This window comes from Phoenix dactylifera, chromosome 8 (assembly GCF_009389715.1).
Source record: "Phoenix dactylifera cultivar Barhee BC4 chromosome 8, palm_55x_up_171113_PBpolish2nd_filt_p, whole genome shotgun sequence".
NCBI classification, from domain to species: domain Eukaryota; kingdom Viridiplantae; phylum Streptophyta; class Magnoliopsida; order Arecales; family Arecaceae; genus Phoenix; species Phoenix dactylifera.
Window position 1 is genome coordinate 24,208,682 of NC_052399.1, and position 6,846 is coordinate 24,215,527.

Genomic DNA, 6,846 nt, shown 5'->3' on the forward strand with positions numbered 1-6,846 from the left:
ACCAATTAGAATTCTTCAACTTCATAGGAAACTGTCGTCTACATAGAGTAAGCTATTGAAACCATCCATAATCCTCGAAGGATCCAATTCTTTTTATCAACCTTGTAGCCTAGCTCAGTTTAAGAACCGCCTGGAGAGCACATCTACTGCCAGAACAAGGAGGAAAGGGGATAAAAGGGTTGCCCTGAAGAATGTCCCTGTCACATCCAGTCTAATTCCTGATTTGTACGTTCACTAGCACTTTCACTTCACTTTGCTAGTAGTAACAGAAAATTAAATCCAAGAGATCCAAAGAATCAGGACTTCTCCGTTGTTTAAAGTAAAGAGATTTTTTTCTATATATTTCTTTTCAGTGGTCAGCTGAGTTGCCTCGAGTCTTGACTATATTCTCATGTCTCTACATGTTCAAGTGGGCGTTCATTAAAAAGCCTACAATAAAATTACATCATAGGTACTTGGTGTGAGCTCCATCTTGAAGATGGACGTCTCTGATTTGCTGGCACTGCCTCTGCTGTGCAGCCTGAAGAAAATGAGATATTTCCACTATCAGCTCTGATCGTGTTTGCTTCGATATAATCTTGTCCGGTAATAAATTAGCTCCAATGCATATCTTCCCATCGAGCTTTGGATTCTATAAACCATGAAATGTTGTAGACTGTAGAGCACCGTTTCACTGTGGGCCAGGTCCAGCCTGTTTGGGCTTGGGCCGGTCGTGTAGGCCACTCAATGTGCACCCGACATGTGAGTCAAGAGAGGAAGACTCCAGCTCCCTGAGTCTGGCAAGGAGCAGAATTCAAAGGCTTGTTGGACTGCAGAAATGCCTGGATTTGGCCTATAAAAAGACCCATCCATCTTTCCTCTTGGCATCACTTCTCCTTCTCGATCAATCGCCGGCGATCGCATCAAGTTTTTCTTTGATTTCAGCCGGAAGAATTTCACCATGCCGTCGTTTGGGCAAGTTGCCGGGATCCATCCGAAACAGAGATGTCCTGTTTCGGCATCCTTTTCTTCCTTCGCCACCGTCACCGACCGCCGAAATAGGCCAAGTTATGCCGCCCTTGGGGACCCCTGTAATCATATGACTCTGGTTGGAGAGAGCCACGGTAAAGGGTCAATTTGAAGACTTTGAAGGTGGGCGGTGCGGATTGATTTTCTTCCCTTTTTTGCGCCGCCCGACCATCGTCGCCAGTGGTGCAGCGGCTAAAGGCCGCCCTTGGCCGCTGCCACTAGAGCTCGACCACCCTTGGCTGCACCACCCCTGGTCCAAGAGAAGGAAAGGGAGAGATGGACTCTTCCTTGTTTTGGGAGAAGAAGAAAGAGCTCTCTCTCTTCTCTCTCCCCTCTCTCCTCTCTCATTTTTCTCTCTTGATTGCCTCTTTCTTCGCATGGTTCATGAGCCCAGCAGGAGGGTCTTAGATGTTCTCATTGTGGGCTCGGGTCGACCCTAGTAGACAATCCTAGACTAGTGTCGTTGTGACCACCTGTCACGCTAGCTTTATCCCGACCATTGTCGAGCATCGCTGGACTCTATCATCATTAGTCTTTATTGTGTTACATATACCATGGTTTGATTTTTATTTCATGAGTTAACTGGTTTGATTGGCCAGAGCAAACTGACCTGAATCGTCGAACGTTGATACCTAGTCGACCCTATTCTTCTTTCACTCCGATTTTTATCAGTTACCATTAAAATCATAATTGATAACCCTTGATCTATTACTTTTTTTTTGATTGGATATACGTTTTTTAATCAGATAGATTGAGTTATATTGTGCCGATTGATTCGAACAATTGGGTGTTGTCATTTAGCTGACATCGTATATCTTTCTATATAAATATATTTTCATAGTCAGCCTTGATTTTGTATGGAGTTACAATCATCCAGACAGAAAGAAACCTAACGAGATCTTATACTATAGTTTTAAATTGAGGTAAGGCCTTAACCTTTTATTTTTTTTAATTAAAGAAGAATAGAGAAAATATATAATTCAAATATGAGAACTCTAAAATTAGGTAATTTTTGAATAATTAATTTATTTATATGGTGGTGATTGATAAGGAATAAGTTGGTGTTATATTGATATTAAATTGATCGGACATGTTAGGTGTGGATTGGTAATGTTGTAATTGCGTTGCATTGCGATAGAGATAAGAATTTCTGTACTCGATCACTATATATATATATCAATAAATTTTTTTTGGCATGTTGTAATATATTTTATAAGATTTTCAGTACAAATATATTCACATGGTTATTATATATATGAGATATTGAGAACATGATTATGTGATAAAAATACCTTAAATTTGAGAGAAATTCATTATATTAGTGATAACTGATTTGGCAAATGTAACATATAAATTAGACAGATAAAATATAGTTTGGATTAACCTCATCATAGGATAACGCTAAGCTAACGCATGGAGATAGCCTCCAAAAGCTTATGCGTGGGATAGCCTTCACGGGCTTAAGTGTAGTACAACGTCCATGGACTAATGCATAGAGATAGCCTCCACGGGCTTAAGCGTGATATAGCGCCCATAGGCTAACGCATGGAAATAGCCTCTACGAGCTTACAAGTGAAATTTTGTCAATCTTGGTCTAAGTCATGATCTTGGTTAGTACAAAGTTGGAAGTTAATCAATGGGAAACATGGAAATCAAGTTAATGAGAAACGGATGAAATGCCATAAGAAATTATTGTTGAATAATTGGTTACATTTGATATATGTGTGTGTGTATGTGCTTCTTTGAAAAGATGATAATAAGAACATATGTGTATGTTATTTGTATGAGCTTTCCGAGTATTGATATGATACACATTTAAATTGTTCAGGATTCTCACAACCTTTTTTTTCTTTTTTTTTTCTGAGTTACAGGTTGCTAGTGGCTTAATACTAAACTATAGTTGCTTGGTTATAGTTGAGATCATATGAAAAAGGGATGAATAGATAGAGCATCACTGACACTAGTTGGATAAATAAATTATATACTTGGATTAGTTTTATTTTTCGTTACGAATTGAGATCATTATTGTTCACAGATATTGAGGTTATGATAATTTTTTTTGGCCTCGTATATTTTTTAGGATTATGCCCTAGAGAGTGTACGGCCGTGTTGTGTTCCGGACTTGGGTGCTGGTCCAAAGCATGACAAATCTCACCTAGTTGATCAAGCATCTAGATTAGCTATTGCTATTTTGGAGCTTGCAACAAGCTTTAAAGTGATTTGGAGTGGAAGGTGTAACCCGAAAAAAACCCGTCGTGCTTGGACCCTGAATATAATTTTTTTTTCAATCCCTCCAGAGACTGTGCCTTGTAATTAGTAAATGTTATTTTTATTTTTATCTTTTGATTAATCAAATTATCCTCACATTCCAACCATGCATCAAATGCTTCTTTATCGAGTGATAGGATCCCAGTCATCTTTCAAGTACTCTGTTCAAAAGCCATTGGAAACCATGCAAAGGCTCTTTTCTGCCTCTTAAGCACTATTCTTTCCAAAACCTGTCATCCGCTCTCTTTTTTTTTTTTTCAGATAGCCGTGGAGGAAAAGACTTCATTCCTTCTTTACTTCATCTCCCCCTCTCTTTTCAAGAGCAAGCGACAAGCATCGTTCACGTATTTCCCTGTAATTCAATAGATGCTCCTACTTTTTCTCTGGAATGCTATAGCGCATACATGGGAACTGCATTTTTTTTATTTTTTTTCAATCAGACCCCATTGCTTTTTAACTCCTGAAATCTAAGATAAGGAGTATCAGAGACAGTGATGGCATTATGTGGGCACCAGGTGAAAGCCCCTGGGTTTTAAGAAAAAGATACTCCGGAGACGAGAAGCATGGATAAAGGTCACGGAGGTGCTTCAATAAGATATGATGCATGATAAGGACCGAGGTCTCGTAGATAACCAGAAAGCCTGCATGATCTCATGCAGGACAAACTTGCGTATCCTAGCAACACAAACATGGCATTGGTAGATAATTGAAACAAATGGGATATAGTTTGGCCAAGATAAGAAAGTGTGAGGGAAATCTGAAAAACATCAAGAATCAGAAATATCTTGGAAAAAATGATGAAGACCAACCGATAAACCACTTTTTATGAGATTTTCAGCAATTTTATATGATCTCCATTCATTTTAACACTCTCCTTCTCCCCTTTTCTTTTTAAATTTGTCATTTTTTTTTCCTTTTTTTTTCTTCTGTTTTTGTTGTTGCCCGTCGACAAAAGGCTACGCAACGAAGGAACCCTTCCAAAAATATCACTAACCCACTGTGAAGGCCTACTTCGGACCCGATCCACTTCATCGGCCTGGCCCATCCAGGCCCATGGTGTTATGCGCGTGATAGAAAGTGGAAGACTCCCCCAGAGGGGGTCTTCTTCCTCTTCCATGACTCCGACCAGAAGTCGGAGTCACCGAAGAGGACTGGGAGTCTTCCACTTCCTATCACACACATGACACGCACGGGCTAGCGATGGGCCAGGCCGATCAAGTAAATCGGGTTTCGACTGATCTTCACATTCTTCTCTCCATAAAAAAGTTTCGCCCTCGAAACTTAATTTATCTTCATTCTTTAAGAATACCGACTCTTCTTTTACTTCACCATACTTTCACTGCGCAACGCTGATCTAAACCAACTCTTCTATACTCATTCTATGCCTAACTTTACGAATCATAAATCTAGTCGGAGTCACCGAAGAGGACCGGGAGTCTTCCACTTCCTAACACGTACAGGCCAGCGATGGGCCAGGTCGATCAAGTAAATCGGGTTTGGACTGGCCTTCACATTCTTCTCTCCTTAAAAAAGTTTCATCCTCGAAATTTAATGTACCTTCATTCTTTAAGAATACCGACTCTTCTTTTACTCCACCATACTTTCGCTGCGCAACGCTGATCTAAACCAACTCTTTTATACTCATCCTATATCTAACTTTACGAACCTTAAATCTAAGCTTAAGTTCTACCCATTACTAGATTTTTAAGCTTAACCCACAATCAAACCAATTATTCTGATGCCATAAAATATCACGCCCCAAATCTGGGATATAACACGGCTATGTTACCAATGAGTACAACCCATGATAATACAAAGCCAAATATTTTATTTAACTTCCAAATTCATCTCAAACAAAATATAATAAATAAAAGTCTAATTTTATAATCTATTAAATGTAACCAATGCCGGTTCAGAGCGTCTAAATTGAAACATAAATACCAAACTTATAATTCTCAATATTCAAAAAAATATTAACTACAAATTTATAGTCAATTTAAAATACTAAATTTTTTCTACAAAATCGTCAAACTTGCTGGCGCGAACTCCAAGCCTGGATCATCCCGACCCTATTTGTTTAGAGAGAGAAAAAAATAAAAATAGAGATATATAAGCGACACAGCTTAGTAAATAAACTTTTCACTATCTTACCGGATCAAGTATAAGTATTAACTTGCAGCCATAACTCATTTAGAGAAGATAACTACCATTAGAAAAATATATTTTATAATAACAGCATTATCATAAATCAATAATGCTCTTGCATATGCATAAATTATACAAATTATATAAATATGGTTATAGTGCATAAACAAAATCATAAATTGTCCTAATTTTACAAAGTCATAAATTATTTATCATTTTGCCATATCATAATTTATAATAATTCTCTCAAATTAAATGCTAAGATGACCGTATACCTGCAACAGAGATGTAATTAATATCATACCAACTACTATACCCATTGGGCTGTATGTCATGCTACTATAACCCGCTGGCAAGGGTAGTATGCCAAGCCACTATTATCCGCTGGCGAGGGCTTATGCCACGCTACTATAATCCGCTGGCAAGGGTCATACATAGCTATATGAAAGCCCATAGTCATTTCTTAAAACAAATATTCTTTAAGTCATAGTTCCTTAAATCATAGTCTTAAATCATACATGAATAAATCGCTAAAAGGCTATAAAGAGTTTGTAGTCCATAATTAAACCTTTAACAGTAGAATAATTATAAAATTATTTTTTTATAACAAAATACAAATTTTATAAATATGGACTTCATAGTTCACAAACAAGTCATTAATATTAAAATATTTATGAAATAATTATTTCACAATAAATCATGAGTTGCATAATATTATATGCTTGATCCTTGATTTTAAGAAAACATGATATCATCAACATTTAATTCTATTTTTATATTTTCATAATACCAAAAAATAAGTGAAAATTTAAAAACTAATAAGCAGTGTTAGGATTACTTACCTCTTTTGTCTTAGACTTTCAAACTTCACTAGGCGAACCTACTAAACTTATTTAAAGATATTTAGAGTAAGATTCATTCTCATTTGATAACTTTAATAGTTTTGAAATAACAAGACAAAGAAAACGGTTGGCCAGATGACGGAAGCCCGATTAGGTCAGATCTAAGCAACTTGATTAATGAATCACGAGATACGGACTCAATTAGAGCTAACGCCATTCGATAGGGTTCATTAATATTGGGTTTCATAGACACTTATCAGGGCTTAGTTGATCGATCTGGTAGGCTGCCTAGGCACTAGGGCAGATCAAGGCCCCTTGCAGGGGTCAACTTAGGTCCATATGATAGGCAGATAGGACTCGATTAATGGATCTATGAGTCTTTTTAGAAAGAAAAATAGAAATATGAGATAAAAGAAAGAGAGAAAATAAGAGAGAAATAAGAGAGGGATGGCTCTCCCTCTCTCCTCTTCCTTTTCTCTTCTTTTTTCTTTCTTTCTTCATAAATAAGGGAGGAAGGGAGTGGACGGTGGCTGGCCATGGTGATTCGACGAGGCGGCAGCCAATAAGGGTGGCAGCAGCGAAG